This window comes from Aotus nancymaae, unplaced genomic scaffold (genome assembly GCF_030222135.1).
Source record: "Aotus nancymaae isolate 86718 unplaced genomic scaffold, 86718_ANA_hifiasm-v0.15.2.pri h1tg000051l, whole genome shotgun sequence".
Taxonomy (NCBI): domain Eukaryota; kingdom Metazoa; phylum Chordata; class Mammalia; order Primates; family Aotidae; genus Aotus; species Aotus nancymaae.
Window position 1 is genome coordinate 8075675 of NW_026988465.1, and position 20981 is coordinate 8096655.

Sequence of the window (20981 nt, forward strand, 5' to 3'; positions counted from 1 at the left end):
TATGGAGTCGTCTGTCCTGAGTGTTGGTCAGATTGCCATGTGTTAACAGTAAAAAAGCATTTTTCCCCCAGTAGGTTAAATGTATACAAAAATCAAAGCTCTAAAGCAAGCATGGTCCTGTGACAAACTCATTTTTATCATTACAAGTGTGGTTACTGTCACTATTATTGATGTTTGGATATGATAGAACTAATACAGTACAGAGCTCAGTGGAAGGAGAGTCCATCTCAGTGGACTGTGTGCTATAGGAGTTTGGATGTATACACTACACATCTTAATCTCAATTCCTTGTATGTTACAAGAGGAACTAGCATTCTTATCTGACATAAAACCTGAAGAACTTAAAACAATTGGTATTAACTCCTTTGGCCGAATGGGCCAGAATGCGATGACCTCCACCCACTTTGCTAAGTCTCTGCTCCTTCCGAATCCTCAGATGTCCTCTTTGCTCCAGGCATATCTAATTACTTGGAGTTCCTCCAGTGCATCCTGTTCTCTCTGCGTGTGCCACTGCATGCGTTCTTCCCTCTGCCGGGACGCCTCCTAATTGCATGTTGGTTTTCCCTGGCCCCTCTTGTTCTCCCAAACTAGTCAAGATCTTCTTCACTGAGCTCTCAATAAGCATTTGTGAAAAGCATCTTTTAATGAACAAGTTCAGAATCACACCACGAATGGGGCTAGAAAACTTCAAGGGTCTTTCAACCTCTTTTTCCTTTGACAACACTTCTTCAGATTCAGAGGGGTGTCAGAGTTGTATGTGTTTTATTTAACATATATTTGGCAAGTAAAGAGTAGGAGAACAGGAAGAGAGAACAGAGACATGGAGAAAGCTTTGGGAAAGTATCACTATTTTAAAGCAGAGATATTGAGACAGCAGTAATACGAAAAATATACACATCATGACTCAGTAGAAGCTAGTAAAACCCAAAACAAAGCATTTTGTTTTAGATTTTTAAGAGGTAAATACCAAGGTTTAAAAAATTATTAACATCATGAATATCTTTTAAAGTTTTCTAGTGTGCTACAAGGCATGTGTGCATTCGTTCATCTGTTCCATCTGCACCTGGTGGCTGGTGCCGCTGGCTCACCTTTTGGCTTCGGAATCCAGGACAGTCCCCTTTACAGGAGAACCTGAGCTACGCTTGAGAGGGAGCTCATTTAAGGAGGTGCGTGGGTGGAGTGTCAGATGCTGACAGGGCTGTCTCAGTAACAAAGCACTAACTGAACGTGAGAGGAGTAATGTTAAGTGTAGGAGGCAGTCTGTCACTTGGGATTCTTCATGGCTCCATTCCCCAGAGGTCCCAGGGGGAGAGAGGCCATGATGAAAACGAATAGGATGTACTCACAGAAGACACTGGGGACGCACACTTGGAGTGCTTTGTGATCTCTCTACCAGAACAGAAAAGAGGAGAAAGGCATTGTCCTCAACTTCTCCACAGAATGCTGCGTGGAGCGTGTTACCTGCAAGCCTCCTATGTCAGAAGTTGTGTCCACCTAAACAAGAGTTGTGCTCACTGGTATGAACAGCAGTGAGCACCCCCAAGCATGGCACTCAGCAGGCAGCCAGCACTCCACACATGCAGGGCTGGACGGTCAGCGGATATGGGGGTCTTCCCAGCAGAGGAACCTGAGTAAGAGAAGAGGACTACCCCACAGACAGCATGAAAAGACAGACTAAAATCACTCACACAATCAATCCCGGGAGAACTCTGAGAAAGCTCTCTGGGTATGAGAATGTGTGTACGTCAAGGGTGAAGAACAGTGCAGGGAATTTGTGAGGAGCTGGGGAAAGAACAGCTGAAACATAAATTATATACACACAAAGAATTGTGAGTTTGCCACTCAGGTGTGTATCTCTGGTGCACAGAATGGTGCTTGGTTATCAGATATAAGTATATTTTATTGGTTAAGCCTTTGAAATAGATTTTAAACACCTAAAATATATTCACAAGGCTTAAATGACTTGTGAATTCATTCACTGGTTACACAGAAATGTATGAAGTTCAAGGAAACTCACTTTACTAAATAATGACTATAATAAAGAGTCTCTTCTTAATAATGACTATAAAAAATTACTTTCCAGTCATTTTTCAAGTTATGGCCTTCTCTCCAAGAGTATGGAAATAAAATCCATCCAGACACATACTTGTAACATTCTGATCTTAATATATAAAATAACTTGCTTTAGTTTCAAGTGAATAAAATAAAATCTGCTATACAGAAAAATAAAAAGCTTCAATTTCATAATTAGAAATAATGTTATTCAGTGATTCAATGCTGAATATGTGAAACAGAAAAGCAAACAATGCTGCTAAGTTTGCAGTTCAAGATATTTGTAATGATTATTACAACTTCTCCTTCCACAGGAAGTGGTGAGTGAATATAAAACTCCTTGGAGATTTCATCCAAAGCCAGATATCTGTATTCAGGACACCTTGGAACTGTACCAGTTTCTGGATTTGGGAACATGGGGAAGAATAAAACTCTTTCACAATTAAGAGCAGCCATGAAAGGAGATTCTGTTTGTGTGTGCTCTGGTTATCAAGTACTGACCAGAGGGGAAGCAGGTTGGCTATTCTACATGTACAAGTGGTATCTTTTTGAATACAAAAACAAAGGGAAGCTTTTAATGATTTCTTGGAAAAAACAAGGGCCAGATTTTATTTCCAATTTTTTTGGGCAACAATCACATCTATATTATTTCTACGTATTTCTATATATTCTGAAAATATTACAGTATTTTGATATATTTATGGTAATCAAAAAGATTATTATTTTACTGCTAATATTGAGCAAGAGAGAGTCTGCGAGTCATCTGGACAGACTATTTTATATTTTCCTTCTTTTAAGCTATAAAACCAGCCAATATGGGATTTACTGAGCAGTTCAGACTCCATCCCTGCTGAATGAAATCCTCAGCACACACTTTTTTGTTTGGCAGTACATTACCACCAGTGACGGTGATCCGCCCTTCACTGCATCCTCTTTTCTAGGAGATAAAGGAAAATCATACCTCTCCTTTAGCATTTTAATCCGAGTAATGTCAAATCTAATTGAGTACCACTGTGAGGAAAATAAATCACTAAAAAGAAAAATGCAGCCTGAGCTGTGTGAGCAAAAAAAAATTGGAAAAACGCTATAGTTGACCTCTATGATGGTTACAGTATTACAAACAAATTTCAGATATTTGAATTTCATGTTACTTTAAGCACCTTCTAGGATATCCTTGTAATCCACCTTAGTTAATTCATTCATCAATGTTCAATTAGCAGCCCAACATAGTCTCCAAATACAGAGCTGATGAATAAAGATCAGCTCAATGGAAGCAGGGAAGAAAGAGACAAAGCGTATTATCTATTTTATAGGTGATGAGAGGCAAAAGACAAAGTTATTTATTACAAGCTATATACCATGTGTGGCTAAGCCAATGCCTTTGCCAAAATGTTGAGTCAAAATAAGGAAAATTACATAAGTGTAAGCTTCTGGCTCCCATTTTAAATTCGCATTGTGTCACACACAAACCTCTCCAGATTCTTCAATCGATATTGTTTTGAATCCTGCTAAATGAACACTTCTATGAAATACTACTATCCTTCTTATTAATAAATCATTTCATCCAATGGCCTATAGTACTTTGTAATGTGAAATGTTCCTTCAGTAAATATAATCCTTTTAATATTCCTATTATTAGGCCTCTAGACACCACTATTTTTTGTATTACGCCACAGAAATATGTACATATATTTTCTAAGTACTTAGTGTTACTGAATAAAATGATCTCCAAGTCCCCTTCTAGCTCTCAGTTTTAAAGAGACAATGATAATGAGTCTCTTTATTCTCCCATCATTCCTAGTCTTTCCTCTCCTGCTTTCTTCTACAATCTCGAAGCCAGTAGGCAGAGTGCCAGATTCATACAAAAAGGAAGAACTGGCTCTAAATATTGTTGACAATATCAGTAATCAGCAGACATAAAATTATCATGGATTTTGAAACAAAAAGTACAAATTTCTTAAAAGTAACCTTGACCTAAATTGGCTCTTTTGGAGAGCAGGTTGGTTAACTGAAGGAAGGGTATAGTGAGTTCATTCCTAACCTCAACGGGCAAATTTGTTGGGATTTCCCACCTATACGTTTGAGAGAAACTGTTTCTGAAACTTTCTTCTGTATCTGTATCTCAGGAAACTGAGAGAGAAGGGACAGATTACCTCCTAACACACAATCTTGGAAACTAAAGATTTCAGTGGCCTTGTTCAAGTTAAGCAGAATTCACGGCGTGCAATGGTAGCACAAAGGAATGTTTCTGTAGGGGCGACAGTGCAATCCCATTAATTCTAGCAGCCACTGACCTCTACCACCATACACTGGACAAAAAAATTCATATTTCCTCAATTTTCTTTAAAGTGCTAAGTAATAGCAGATTCAAGCCCTCCCCTCTGGTTCCCACTCTCCAGCCCTGGTGCTAACCCCGACAGCCTATACGAGAATTTTAAAACCACTACTAAAAATAAGAATATAAAATAAACAAGTACGATAATACTTTTTAGCTTCATATCTGGCACCAATGTCTAAAGTATACAAAACAGATACATAATTTGGAAATGAACTGGACAGACAGAACTGAAATCAACAAAACTGAAATCTGCAGCCTTTTAATACTGAGTGATTTCTGCTTGGTAAGGTGAGTTACTTCAGGCATTTCACTCATTCAACAATTTTTTTGTTCTAAAGTCTTCTTTTGAATGCTTTTCTTCAGTATAATTTCTAGCAGAAGTTTTAAGATGAACAAATGCCTATTTGAAACAATTATAAGTGTGTCATAAAATTAAAATGAAGTTAGAAAAGCACAGCTATTCAAAGCCATATAAATAATTTAAGAGATTACCAGATTTTCTTTAAAAAGTGTATGGATCAATCTCTTCCCTTGTTTATCAGAAACTACTTCATTTCTATAAAATAAACACAAAAGTATAGTAGTTATTTTTATGATTTTAAAAATATTTTCTCTGCAGAAGTCTTTACCCAGTTTTAGCCTCTCAGCTCTCAAAAATAATTTTTCTTTTTAGATAAGGCCTTTTAGAACTGTGTCATTATAGAGAATGTTAGATACTGTTATGAATGCAGCTATAAAAGATTTAGTCTTTTTACTTCCAACCTGTAAAAGAGAAAGGGTAAGTTCAGTAACACTAATGGGTAGTGACTCTGGGTAGCAAAGTGGAGTGGTGAGAAACATGCCCGAGTTTTCTAAGCAGATAAGCCGTCAAGTTATCAGGACAGTGAAGTGAAAGTAGCGATTCTAAGAGCCAGTTATGACAGCATGCCTCCCACTTTGCCAGTGCTATCAGCCTGATCCGTGGTTCTGTTTCTCAAATGGCAGCCAAAATTAATCTCCAGTAAAGACTTAAAGCAAGTATCCTGGTCCGATTCTATAAAAATAAGTGTGTGTTGGTTGGGTTTAGATGTATTACAAAAGTTAAAGAAGGAGACGTTAGACTATGAATTTTTTGTCATTGTCTTTTAAAGGAGAAAGTCTGGACAATCATTTGCATAGCCTTAAAACAGCCACGGTTGAAAATGCAAATGGATCCTGTAACCAACAAATAGCAGTGCCTTTTCGGTCAGGCTGTGCTAGGCTGCCAAGATACAGGTGGGCAGCAAGTGGCAGGCAATCCTTTGTGATCCTTCTGGGCTATGACAGGAGAGGCAAGAAGACTCTTGCACGTTAATCCTGGACGTGGCGTGAAGTGTTGTACTACAGACATCCAGGACAGCCACCAAGAAACTGATTCTTAGAGAGCCTCCTTTGTTTCACTCCACTAACTAGGAGTTGGAGGGAAACTGAAGCTGTTTATTAGCACTTTTGTCATTTGTCGTTTTCCATTTTCTTTATCCACACTCTTACCTCATACAGAAAGGCCTCTAGCTTTATATGTATGCAGCATATGGAAAATAGAATAACAGGATTTACTGCCAGTCTGTGGATCATAGCCTGATTTCTTCATATAAACTTTACATAGCTATATGGAGTATTATTATTTATATCAAACAGATTAACTATCCTTACAGAGATTTCTATCTTTTAAAATATTTAATTGACAAAAAAATGTATCTATTTATGGTATACAACATGATGTGATGTGAAATATGCATACAGTGTGAAATGGTGAAATCCAGTTAATTAACACCTCCATTACCTCACATTCTTATCATTTTTTTTGTGATGAGAACACTGAACTATAATCACCACATTGTTGGATATATCTCTTAAACTTATTCTTCCTAATGGAAATTTTGTATCCTTTGAACAACAACAGATTTGTATCTTTAATATTTTTAAAATTTTGGTGTAAATACTTCTCACTTCTTAAACTTATCCTTCTATGTTTTATGAAAAATAACTTTAAAAGTATAATATAAATCAGTATCAATTTTCACTATAGAAATTCACTTCCCATCACGCAGCATTGTAAAGGCTCAAGAATGAGTGCTGCATGGTCCAGAGTCTTTGTTAGAAACAGAAATGAGCTCAGAAACGAGTGATTTTTTTAAACCTCAGACGAGTAGGAGCAGCTTATTGGCTCTCGTCATATGGGAGAGTCACGGACTTTTCAACTTTCCACCCAAAGCTGGAAAGAATTGCTTTCTATAATAATTTCTATAGAAATTTACCCACCTTACTGGAAAGACTTTTTACTACTTTGTAAGGTAGTACATTTCATTTTTAAAATGTTTCTTGTTTTTAGAAAGTCCTACTTTATTTCATGCTAAAAATCTTTCCCCATTCAACTGTTACCCATAAATCCTATTTCCTTCCTCTGGAGTTACACAAAACTAGTATTATTTTTCTTCCACACAAGAGCCCTTCAGATATTTGATTAGAAGTATTAATTCACCCCATGCTTTCACCTTTCCAAGGCAAGCAGCCTCAGGAAATTCAACTTCGCCCATTCTGCTCTCCCTCACTCCCTGCCTTTCTCTGCTTTACTACGCTTTACTAAATCCTACTTTCCACAAGCATTAACTCAGTATCTACTAGATATTGGACCTTAGACACATGCCCATATCAATGACAAGAGCTCCAGACTCTCGCCTTCTTTGGCATTCTTTCTAAATTGATTCGTTTGTCAACATTTCTTTCAATAGAGCCCTCAGAAGTGAATATTTTCAGAATGTGGTAGAACTATTATCTTTCTGATTCTGAACATCACATTTCTCTTGGTACAATCAATTCCTTTTGCCTGAGCCTTGCTATTTTCCCCAATGCAATTCCTCCGAATGGGTCCAATTTGGACTTTTTGAGGGGGAAAAAAACTACACACGTGGGTTCCTCTTGTTTTCCATCAAGCAACTGATGATGATAGAGTTTCTCTGTAAGTATGCATAAGCTGCTTTGGTTATAGGCTGTCTTTTCCTCTTTGAAGATTTGATTTCTTGCTTTAGATTTGGATATAGCATTTTAATGCCATAATAGATTAAGTCATCCCAGAACACTGTATGCGTCATTTGCTGTGGCTGTGAAGGTAAGCCATTGTTTGACTTACATCTATTTATCTGACTCTTCAGTTTGGCCACTTGATGGAGATTCTACCATTGACTAGAAGCAGATGTGGAGAAATAGGTTGATGTGTGGCTGGATGGCTTCCATCCAGAAAAACTGTCTCCATCAGAAGAGGATATTGCCTCCACATTGGAAGAATGGTTATGGGCTTTATCTTTTTTACCTAAGGAAATAATTAAATTCTCTCATATTAGCTACCTCACAGCAGCCATGAAGCTTGCTTTTTTTTGGTATTTTTTTCATTTTAAACTAATGTATCAGGAGTTCCTAACTGCCAGTTCAGAGTTGTCCCCTCTATAACTGATTTCTTCATTATAGTAACTATAGATTATAGTAAAAATAGTAATGTATTTATTATACATAGCTAGAATGTGTTTACTAGATACCAGCCATTGTACTGGGCACATTATATCCTATTATCTCACTATTACTTCCTTTAGTTCTCACAACTACTCTATAAGGTAGGTATGTTCATTCCCCCCTTGACAGATCAGGAAAGTGAGGCTTGAGAAGTAAAGCAACTTGCCTGATTTCATAAAGCTAGTAAATAAGACTGCAGCATCTTTTTGTCACTCATTAATGGGGTGATTATTTTTAATCAATCCTGAATATGGTTCTGGGTGGGGCGTGACTTATGGCTGTGGTTAAAGAGGTAGCATGAGCCTGGGCAACATGGCAAAACTTCATCTCTACCATAAAAAAAAAAAAAAATGGCCGGGAGTGGTGGTACATGCCTGTAGTTCTAGCTATCCAGGAGGCTGAGGCACAACAATCACTTGAACCCAGGAGGCGGAAGTTGTAGTGAGCCAAGATCGCACAGCACTGCACTCCAGCCTGGGCAACAGAGGGAGAGCTAAAAAAAAAAGGTAGCCTGGCATTCAGTGTGGTTCACTGCAAAGAACAGGAGTTTTACACAGGTTCTAGTCTTGGCTCTGACACTAAGTAGCTGCATAACTTTGGGCCAAAGATTATCTTTGAACAATATCTTCATTCTCTATAAAATGAGAATAATTATCCTAACTTCACAGTGTGGTTGTGAAGACTCAGTGATTTCATATTTGTAAAAGCATCTATGACAGGCCTGTACACAGGGAAGAAGCTGAATAGACAGCCACTGATTCAGCGTTCTGCATTTTCAAATCCCAATGCAGGCGCATACTGTCATAGCCTCACAACTGGAACTGCATCAGACTTGGATAATCTAAGGGGAGTGACATAGTACAGCAGAAACATCCCTTCTTTAATCAGTGCTTGTCTCAAGAGTGTGTCTTTTTAAAGAAAAATCAGAAGAAAAAGTACAGTGATACAAAAGAGAGAACAACAAAATTCCAGTTTGGGATTTGCCACTGTTGACCGTTTGGTAGTCAACGTAACTATTCTCAAAGGTCAATTCATTTTTGTGGGAAAAGAGAAAAACTGAGAGGACACTGCATGCAGTGGGTTCGAACCCTTTCACAACGGACTTACAAGTAGGAAACAAATATTTATGGTGTGCAATTTGTTTCAGTAAAAAATGCTCTTCTTATTCCTTTATGCTCACCACCCAGCTTGCCTCAGTTTCCCTATTTGTAAAAAGGGAATGGCAGTACCAACTCCCAGGGTTGCTGTGAGGAGGTGGGAATACAGTAAAGGTTCTTATGACAATGCTGGGACACAGTAAGAATTTAATCAATGTAATTGGTTGCAGCTATTGGTATTTGGCTATTCTCTCTTTCCACACATGAGAAAACATGCTTATCCCTTTCACTGATGTTAAGAATGGCAAATACAAGAAAAAAAAAAAAAGAATGACAAACACAACCTTCATTAATACAATTTGTCCTTTGGTTCTCTAAAACTGCATGGATGTGGAGTCTGACCTGGTAAGGCCTTTTAGATGCCAAATCAATCAGCCAAGAAGGAAGGATTAGGGTCTAAGAAAACAATAGAAGGCCCTCCTGGCCTGAAGCCCATCTGTCCTAGTTGTGCTATTCTTAACAGACCTCTGATCTGGAACTCTAACGCAGATCCCAGATCCAAACTTATTTTTAACTTGGGGAAAAAGTGTAAAGGTATGAAAAAATGTAGAGAACAGTAAAATAGACTGTCACTTATGAATATTAAAATTGTGTTATATTGGCTTCAAATCTTTTTAAACTAATTAAATAAACACGTACTGGGCACTGAGAAATAAAACACAACTGATAAAGTTCTCACTCCCTTTGTACATCTCCCCAGTCCTGTGACCCCTGTTCCTTCCTCAGATACAACTGCTGTAATAAATTTGATGTCAAGCCTTCCAGTCCATGGTTTTATATACTTACATGCAGATATTCACAAGCAAAAATCATTTTGTACGTTTTAAGGATTTATGTGCACTATAACATAGTACACTTATCTTTCTGCAGCTTGCTCTGTCATTCAACATTGTCTTTTGAGATCTACTCATGTTGACACAGCAGCTCTGGTTCATTCATTGTAACTGTTATATAGTATTCCATCTTATGAATATTCCATATTGTCATTTATCCACTTCCTTACCAATGGATATATAAGGTTATGTCCAATTTTCCTGCCATTACCAAAATTGCTGCTTTATACAAACCTCCTTATGTTTATTAATGAGAATTTCTTTGGGAATAAATCCCTGTGTAATTCCTACATTGTTTGGGGAATACATTTTTATTTGAAAACTCCCACATTGCTCTAAATATGTATGCAACATGCTATTGTCAGAATTTTTCAATTTTGCCAAGTTCATGAGTCTGACATGGTTTTAATTTGCAATTCCTTATTACTACTGAAGTTGTGTATGTCTTTAAATATTTATTGGCTATGCAGGTTTCCTCTTCAGTGATCTGCCATTAAATAACCTTTACCCATGTCTCTAATGGATTGCTTGTCTTCTGTTTATTGATTTATAAAGGTTATTTGCACATTCCTGGGCTAATCTTTGGTTATATACACTGCAAATAACTTCCCCTCCTCTAAAAAAGAAACAAATCTGTCTATGGTGTCTTCTGTCACCTCAAAATTTTCAAACTCTGATGTGGTCAAATGTCACTTTTTATGGTTTGTGTTTAGTCTTGCTTAAGAAATTACTCCTGCTGTAACCTCCACTTTCTAACGGTTTCAAAGCTTAATTTTTCTGTAGGTTTTTAAGTGATCTGAATTTATTTTTGCATATTGTTATCAGGTAGAGATCTAATTTTATTTTGTCCCATATGGAAGGCCATTTGTCCCAACACCATTCCTCCAACAGTCCCTTCCACATTCATTTGTAATGCTACTCCTCTCTTACAGCAAGTTCCCATATCTGCACCAGACTTTCTCCTTTGGCCTCACTAATCTAGCTAACCATTCCAAACTTTCTGCATCACTACAGCACAACCACAGATGTTTTCCTCTTGTACATATCAATGAACTAAAAGTCAAAGACTTGGGCTGTGGTTCTTAGTTTGCTGCAGACATGTAGAGAAGTTACTTTTTCTGTGCTTCAGTTCTGTCATCCGTATCATGTAGAGTTTATCCTATTTTTCCACCCGGCTCCTGCACAAGGTTAAGGTCTTACCTATGAAAGAAATTCAAGGTCATAAGAAAAATTTTTCCATCATATTATTAAATAGCAGAATATATTCTCCTAACGGCTGCCAAAATTAATTTTCATTAATTTTCATATCTTTTTACACAATTTGGATGTTTCCTATAAAAAAAAAAAAAAAAGTAGAGGAGACTAGGATAGGGCCTCTATAGGGCCATAAAACTTTAGGTTTAATCCTTAGCTTTTTCTACTGTATGCAGGAAACCATGGACAAATTCTGGAAATTTACTTGCATATGCTACATATTTTCCAATGGAAAAAGGATAATCAAATATTCCTCAAAACAATTACAAAATACAGTCACCCTCTGTATACATGAATTCTACATCAATGGATTCAACCAATCACTTACTGGTTTATGACTGAATAAAACAATCTCTCTCACTCTGTTTCTTCAGACATGGGAAAGTGACTTTACACATCTGTTCACTTATCAAACAAGTATTCTTTGAGTATCTACTGTATGCAAGTACCTTTCCAGTGCTGAAGTTACAGTAATAAAGACGTTCTTGTCCTTAAAGCGTTATATTGCAGTAAAGGAGACAGATAATACACAAGTAAACAAAGATAAACAAGCAACTAATAACATACAACTGAGATGATGCCTTCAAAGTGTTCTATAAATGGAAACATACAAACATATGGTATTCTGATTTACTATCATTAGGGATATGGTGGAAAGTTCCTCTGAAGTTGATCACAAATTAGAGGTGTAATTGTTCTCTTTTATTTGAAATAAGCTTGGTAGGGAATCAAGCCATACCAGAGACCCAGAAACTTCATTCCATTTGGTTCCAAGTACTCCTCTATCTTTTTCTTTGACCAGTCCCTTACACAGTAAACGTCACTCCAGCCAGGCTGGTCTGTCAACTGTTCTCAAATACCCACCTATCTTAGCCTCTTCTAACATTCTCCCCTCCTAGATGACATAAAGTCTATTCTCCACTTATTTAGTTTTTACTCATACACCACTTAAGTGTATTAAGTTTAGGCAATTTTCACTATTTCCAAATCGGCTGAGAAAAAGTTAAAAGAGAAGTTATGTGCATATATGCACTTTTTCCTCATTATTTCCAATACAATAAACAACTCCAATGTATTTAGGATTTTTTGATGTATTTAGAATTTTCATAACTGAAAAAATGAGGATCCAGTGGGTAAGGCAGAGGATGAAAGATATATTTTCTTAAGGGTAAATTTTTAGGGGTTAAGGCATTAAATTAAGCACTGTTAAGAAGCTCAAGACACGGGCAATTTGATGTAGGTGGTTGGGCAAATAGCTAAGGTTTAATCTGATTATGTAGAGCCCTTAAGATTTTCTAAAGCTGTGTTTCAAATCCGTGAAACAATTTTCAAAAAAATTCAGTTTTATGAGTGCATAGGTGAGAACTGTTCTATAAAACACATTGCTTTGAAACAAGCATATAGTTAAGATTTTCAAATTTCACTGACTAATAAAACTCATGTAACCCAAAGAGGAAGAAACAAAAATCAGAGAATAAAACCTTTATCACTTTTTTTATCCTTCCCAGAAGAAAAATCCTTAATGTCAAAATTAAAACCCATCATGACAGAAATATGAGAATTTTTTTTTGTGAGATGGGGTCTGGCTATGTTGCCCAGGCTGGAGTGCAGTGGCTATTCACAGGTGCAGTCCCACTACTGATCAGCACAGAAGTTTTGACCTGCTCCGTTTCCGACCTGGGCCTGTTCACCCCTCCTTAGGCAACCTGGTGGTCCCCCGCTCCTGGGAGGTCACCATGTTGATACTGAACTTAGTGCAGACACCTGATCAGCATAGTGCACTACAGCCCAGAACTCCTGGGCTCAAACGATCCCCCCACCTCAGCCTCCCAAGTACAGGCATGCGCCACCGTGCCTGGCGAAATATGAGAATTTAAAAAAATGTAAATACATGTAGATTAATCAAGATTGTTCTGTTCAGATGTGCTTAAAAAAAAAGATTAAGATTGTTTTATAAAAATATTCCAGGCACAAAGAAAAAAGTTAGGATTGTAAAGATGAACATGATTAAGTTTTGTGGATAACAGTCACCAGTTCCAAGTGTTTATTCTCAGGGAATCTTCACTATGTGTGAGTACACATACTTTAGTGATGAGAACACTGATGTTCAAATGACTAAACAATTAGTAAGAAGTGGAGTAGGGAACTGAATCTAGGAGTGTGTGGTTAAGGAGAGATTTTTTTCAGAAGCTGGTAATATGAAAAGTGGATAGAAGTGACATATTAGTTCGGCCCCTTTATAACCTCCCTATCCAGGCTCTCCCAATCCCATATATTATGGAAACAAGATTTTCCTAAATGATGTTTTCATCATTTGACTCCCCATTTCAAAAGCCTAATTGTTCTCTATTACCTACAAAATCTAGAAGAAACTTCTTAGCCTCAAATTCAAGACTCTTCAAAATTTGACTTCTCTCTCCTAGCATAAATCCCATTATCCTGTTGGTCCACAGATTTCACACATTTAAAAAGCACTTATTGCTGGGTGCAGTGGCTCATGCCTGTAATCCCAGCACTTTGGGAGGCTGAGGTAGGTGGATCACCTGAGGTATGGAGTTTGAGACCAGCCTGGCCAACATGGTGAAACCCTGTCTCTACTAAAAATACAAAAATTAGCTGGGCGTGATGGCGGGCACCCGTGGTCCCAGCTACTAGGGAGGCTGAGGCAAAAGAATCACTTGAACTCAGGAGGAAGAGGTTGCAGTGAGCCAAGACTGCACTACTGCACTCCAGCCTGGGCAACAGAGCAAGACTAAATAAATAAATAAATAAATAAATAAATGCATTTATTAGGTCTGGATGCAGTGGCTCATGCCTGTAATCCCACAACTTTGGGAGGCCGAGGTGGGTGTTGATCACTTGAGGTCAGGAATTTGACCAGCCTGGACAACATGTGAAACACTGACCCTACCAAAAATACAAAAATTAGCCAGCTGTGGTGGTGCGCACCTGTAATCCCAGCTACTCTGGAGGTTGAGGCAAAAGAATCACTTGAATCCGGGAGGTGGAGGTTGCAGTGAGCTGAAATCACGTCACTGCACTCCAGCCTGAGCAATGGAGTGAGACTCCATCTCAAAAATTAAATTAAATTAAATTAAATTAAAAGCACTTATTGAGCACCTAATTTGTGCTAGCCTCTGGGAAAACCAGCCTTGTCCATAAATTGCTCAAAGTATAGTGTTATGTAAATATATTTGTGTTACTACTTTCTGGGGCTTTCACTCAGTTATTTCTCCTAAATGGACTGTTCTATCCTATATTCCTTTCTTCCCACATACCAAAATCCAACCCCTTCATAAAACATACACTAAACATTTTTGCCAGAAATTGTTCCCATTCATTTGGCTCCCTAGAGCATAAGATTTCAAATTGGTGTGTACTTGGTTCTTGGTATACAGATTCCTAGGCCCCTCCTCAGAGATTCTCATTCTGTAGGCATGTGTACTTAAACCTATCTGACAGATTCCTAGGTCCATGCTCTTTTTATCCATCCTTTCACACAATTGGTTTCATCATTTTCTTCTCTCACTAAATTGACTGCTGAGTACAGTGGTGTCACACAGACACAGTCTTGATCTCAGCTTATTAATCCTTATGATGTTGGCTCTTTAGTTCCCAGTCACCTCTTGGACCTGAACAGATTTGTGACATGATAAAGAATAAGTTACTATGCTGTAGGGTGTAGACTTTTTTGTCATAATATTACTAGTCACATTATTAGACTAAGTCTTTCTATTGGATGGAATGGCACATGGACACGGAGGCACATTTACTGGACTGGGTGATCCAAACACTCATGCTGATTTGTGAAGTATGCTTGCACTGGAAGAGACAAAGGAATCTCTTTTTGTACTACAGATTTTGTGAAGCAGGGGCTGTCTTTTATATTTAAATTGATAGTGCCTACACACTGCCTCTAATTGAGTGGTACTGAGCACGTGCTGAATGAACAATGAGTGTATCTAATGAAAAAATGACTGAGGCAATGTATTTGCATGTCTCCTTGAGAGCAATTTTAAAGAATACATATTCAATGTAGAGAACATATTTATTTCCTTCAAAAGGAGAACAAATGCAAAATATTCCAAAGTTTGCACTAAGGACTTTAAGACTGTTACACATGTTCTATCTTCTATCTTATATGAAGCAAGCACTGGTTAGATTAGTGTTAAGAAATGTATTAAAACAGGGTGTTTCTGCTTACTTTTAAAATTGTAAACCTAATTCACAAAAGGAACATGGTAGCATTTTAGTAGCAGCGGCAGGACTTTAACGGGGTTGATGTCATAACCCTATTTTTTTAACAGAAAAACATGGCCTCCAAAATATTGTGAAACTAGCATGGTTGCTTTGTATTTATGAGTTTGATGCAGACTTCAGGCAGTAAATCTCAAAATGACTTGTGATGTGTGCCATTTTTTTAAGGAGTCTGAACACAGAAAAGGCCAAAGGAAAGGGGACACTGTCTTCCTTGCAAAGGAATTACAATTTCCCAGCCTCTGCAGATGGAGATGTGAAATAGCCCCAAATGTACAATTGTGACTGTGCTGCCCCCGAGGAAAGCACAGCCAACTGATTTTTCTGACATCCCAAAGCACCCTCTTAAGCATAAATTCACCACTGACATTAGACCAGTCATGAAATCTACATTTCCCAAAGTCAAGGAAGCTACGGATCCAAGAGAATGTCTTCCCTGTAACAATTTCAAGAAAGCTTCCAGAACGGGAGCAGAAAGAATCAAAGTATTGGCTTCCTCTTTGTCCCAGCATGCCTTGGAGAACACTCTGAATAGACCTTCCAGAGGCAAAACAGAACATCAGTTGTTAAGAACTGAATTTTCAGGAAAATTGAAAGTAGCCTAATTTTACTTTTGCTTTATGGACATATTCTGTTTTCTTCTTTAAAGGCATGGTTAATTCTTAATCTAACTCCTCAGCATAATGTTCAATACATTTTTCAACCCTGCCAAAGAAAAAAAAAGGGTCTTCCACATTGTCATAATGGCTGTTAAACTCCAAGACCAGATTAACCAAATTCTGCTTAGTCATATGAAAAATTCAACATACTTAAATCTTTAAAGTATTGGAAATAAAACCAAAGAGTAAACACTCATATAGGAAATCAAAATTTTTGTGTAATGCTACTGTTGTTCTGATTCATGTTGAATCCTACACTCATTCTACTAAAAAAAAAAAAAAGTGATGACCTTACTTTTCTTGAAAATTACTACCATAAGGGAGCACTGTACCAGCCACATGCTCAGTACTGCTCAATTGTAGGCACTGAGCCCTCGAGTCACTCAGGCCACTCAATGTTCTTCCGTGTCTATGTACCATTTTATCCAATGGGAAGTTTTGTTTCCCTATTATATTAGAACATGGATGTTGTTCATAATCACCTCTATTTCAAATAATACTTTCCATCTTCTATTTTCTGTCTATATAAAATGAAACTTAAGATTTTATATAAGTGTATATATGCAATATATGTATATATCTATATCTATCTATCTATCTATCCATCCATCCATCCATCCATCCATTCATCCCTGTAATCTATGGGAAAGAAACTACATGGGGAATCACTCTGATTTTTGCATTGTCATTTATAATAATGGGGGAAAGTACTACTGCCTTCCTCAAAGGCTAAGGCTATATGGAATAGCAGAAGAAGTAGTTATTTTAGAATGAGAAGATTTAGAGCTGGCTTTGCTACCTCTAGTATGCGACCTTGGGCAAATTATTTATCTCCTTTGAAACTGTAAAGTAGGTATATTGCTACAGGACTTGCCTCTCACAAAAGTTTTTTTGTGAGGCTTTAGAAAGTGTTAATGTGTATTAAAATGCATTGAAAAACATTCAGCTGATTAATAAATATAAAATAGTATCATTATACAGTACTGGCAGCATATTTAAGTTATGCTAAAGGCTACATATATGTAAAGTAAAAATAATTATTCAGCAAATCCATATATCATAGCTTTGTTTATATTACTATTAAGATAATTATTAATTTCAGTAAGAATTTAATGCTATATAGATTTATGTAAAGAACATAACCCATAAATTATATTATGAAATATAATTATAGAAATACATATGCATTTTAATTTCATTTAAACTTATGATGAAATATGGATTTCATTATTTATAAATGATATAACCTGGCCCTTGCCACAAATAGGACTATGAAGTGTGAACAGAGCTGTAGGAATACATATTATCATTTACTAAAAGGTTACACAAGCCAATGTGTATTGATGAAGCAGCTATACTACTGAAACATGCCCAAACTGAATTGTAATCATTTTAAATGCATTGAGAGAATAATGATTAAATGGTTTCAATTGCTACGTAAATTCGCAAACTGCTAGGTTATAAGTGCTGTGGGAAAAATAGCAGTGTAAGAGGATTAGGTTGGTACCTATTCAGCTGTGTGTGTGACTATAAGGCAGGTTCCAGTTTTAGTAGAGTGATTAGGGTAGGTCTAGTCATGAAAGTATTAGCAGACAGACATATAGCTCTTGGGGCGGCCAGGGGGGTGGCGGGGGGGTGCTGGGGGCACGGAGGGGAAGATCTACACAGCCAAAGGACAGCCAATGTAAAAATACTGAGTCCCCATTTGATTCTAACAAAACAATCTCACGACAGAGATAATACCCCATTTAGCAGGTGTGTAAACAGTGTCTCAAAGCAACTTAAGCAAGGGAATAGAGCTAGTAAATAATAAAGCCAGGGCTAGAACCCAGGTTTCTTGACTCTTCGTCCAGTGCCTTTCTTTTGTTTTGTCCCTCTGTTCACCAGGCACAGAGGAAGGTGCCCTGTTTCTTAGAAAGCACTGTGTAAACATGGATGAATCTGGAAACCATCATTCTCAGCAAACTGACACAAGAAGAGAAAACCAAACACCACATGTTCTCACTCATAGGAGGGTGCTGAACAATGAGAACACGTGGGCATAGGGAGGGGAACATCACACACCGGGGCAGGCTGGGGGGTGGGGGGGGGCTAGGGGAGGGACAGCGGGGGGGGGGGGCTAGGGGAGGGACAGCGGCGGGGGGGCAGGAGGCTGGGGAGGGAAAACAGTGGGAGAAATGCCTGATGTAGACGGGGGTGGGGGGGGACAGAGACTGCAAACCACCATGGCATTTGTGTACCTAAGCAACAATCCTGCAAGATCTACACATGTACTCCAGAACATAAAGTATAATAACAACAACAAAAAAAGGAAATCTGTAGATAAGGCAAAAATGTTGGAAACGGGGCTCAAGGGGTGAGGGAAAGAGATTTTAAAATATTTTCAAATATATAGTAGATGAAGTCAGACTGAAGAAAAAAATATTTTCAAATAAAAATGCGAGAATATTAGACAACAAACAACATACAAGAAAAAAGAGAATACGAATCCGATTTCAGACACAGTAGACTGAAGAGCTGGTGGAATTACTAACAGCAAAAGGGAACAGAGTAGAGAGTCTGAAAGATGAGCAGCTTTCTTTTTGGGTTTAAGGTGGCAGTGAGGTTCTCACTAGTGGAAAGGGTCTAAGAGCTTCAAGAGGCAAACTTGGAAGCTGTGTGCAATCTAGAGCTGTTTGTCCAATACGGTAGCCTTTAACCACAGGCAACCACTGAGCAACTGAAATATGGGTACCCTGAACTGAGATGGGCTCTAAGCATCAAATACACACTAGATTTTGAAGATTTTCTATGGGAAAGAAAAAGAATTTAAAATCTCTTTTTTTCTGCATTGATTACATGATGAAATATATGCATGGACTGGGTTAAATAACATTATTAAAACTAATTTCACTTGTCTCTGTACTTTTTTAATGCGATTTGTAGAAAACTGAAAATTACATATGTGGTTTATGTTATATTTCTATTGGACAGCAATATTAGTTATATATTAAGATCACAAAAGGGATAGAGACATCATTCTGAAGTATCTCAACTAAACATAGATATGGAAGAAAAAAAGACACACATCATCCTAATAGTTAATATTTACTGAGCACCCCAAGCACTATGCTAGACACATAAAGGGCACTGTCTTATTTGTTCCTCCCAAAAACCTTATTAAACATTATCTTTTATAGAATAAAATACTGAGGCCCAAGGTCACACAGTTAAATGTTGGTGTTAGGATTCAAGTCCATGATGACCCCAGATCTCAAGTTCTAAATGGTGACATAAATTTCAGAACAAGTATGCTAATTATTAAATGGTTAGATTTTTAAACGTCATATTTAAATTAACTATTTATTAGAATGGTTCATTGTCAAAGTCAGTTATGTCCCAATTCAATTAAGAAGAAAAACTACAAACGTGTAGATTTGTAACTTTAGAATTACGATGAGCTACTGATGCTCGCATATTTTCACTATATCTGGCCATTAAGGACGCTTCCGGTGCAACTTCTTTCCTTTTATCAATGTTTATTCCCAGAAATGCAAACCCGTCAAGTTAGATGGTACATATCCAACTGTCCAACGGAGATGATCATCCACCTAATCCTAAATAGCAGGGCCCTGTTTTCTGAACATAACTAGATAGATAATGCAGATCTACTTGACAAATTTTCAACATTCTCTTTTGGAGCACGAGAGTACCTGGACCTCTCAAAGTGACTAAAACGTTTTGAAGGAAGCTAAACTAAATGGAACCTTTGTTGAAGAACCAAAAATTAAGCTTACCCAACTGGATACTTTAAAAATGGATTTTGTACTCCTTGAAAATGCTTACTTTCGAAGAACAGATATAAAAAAAGCCTGGATACTTTGAATCCTAGGAATCTTAACAGTAAAATCTCCTACAAATATAAATTGAAGTCAATAAAGTATCTTTCATTTACCTTTGGTTGGTTCATTGGTATTAATTTCAAAGACAACTTTCTTTCCTTTTTACATTTAATTTCTACTACCTATCTGGGAAAGATGGTAACCACAGAACTGCTGAACTTGTATAGTCAGCTCTGATTACATCTTTTTCAAAAACTTACTCATGTAAATTTTATTAAACAATTTATTCAATTAATACATTTCCCTAGACTAATTCTTTTAAAACCACTGCCATAAATCCACATTATAGAAATAGAAAAACAAAGGGAAATTTGAAAAAAAATTATTTTGTAATAATACTAACTAGCAGAGATATCTTACAAGACAGTTCATACTGGACATGTATTCAAAAGGGTGTCTCTCTGAACTGACACCCTTTTATAAATTAAACCCCCTAACCTTCCTTCTTCCTGGACCACTTTTTTTTTTTAATAAAGTAGTATGATTTCAGCTGGGCATAGTGGCTCATGACTTGTAATCCCAGCACTTGGGAAGCCAAGGTGGGTGTTGATCACTTGAGGTCAGGAGTTCGACCAGCCTGGGCAACATGTGAAACCCTGTCTCTACCAAAAATACACAAGTTGCCCTGGTGTGGTGGTGCACGCCTGTAATCCCAGCTACTCGGGAGGCTGAGGCACGAGAATCACTTGAGCCCAGGAGGCGGAGGTTGCAGTGAGCCTAGATTGCACCACTGCACTCTAGCCTGGGAGACGGAGTGAGACCCCGCCACAAAAAAGAAAAAAAAAAAAAAAAAGGTAATACAATTTGGACTTGGGTATTTAAAAAAAAAAAATTCCTCTGAAGACCCAAGGTTTCCGAGAAATACTTATCGAAACAGGAAGCATCACACTTGTGCAGGATAAAGCTTTCAAGAGCTTGCCCTTGATTTTAGCTCTTTTAAGTTAAACATTCCCATGACTTTTCTATTTGGCTAATAAGTGAACTTATTCCCTTACTCACTACAATTCCTACCTACGCATTGGGAC

The 20981-nt window shown here is 37.5% G+C and overlaps 2 protein-coding genes across 2 annotated transcripts in view; one reads left to right on the plus strand and one right to left on the minus strand.

Moving 5' to 3' along the window:
* SYCP2L (synaptonemal complex protein 2 like) overlaps positions 1–2442 on the plus strand; it is a 159546-nt gene extending 157104 nt beyond the window's left edge. Inside the window, exon 32 of the mRNA XM_021672656.2 lies at positions 2367–2442. The gene's annotated coding sequence lies outside the window, so the exon portion shown is untranslated. The remainder of the gene's footprint in view (positions 1–2366) is intronic.
* ELOVL2 (ELOVL fatty acid elongase 2) overlaps positions 1–20981 on the minus strand; it is a 63158-nt gene that overhangs the window by 40545 nt on the left and 1632 nt on the right. The gene's annotated exons all lie outside the window — the stretch shown is intronic.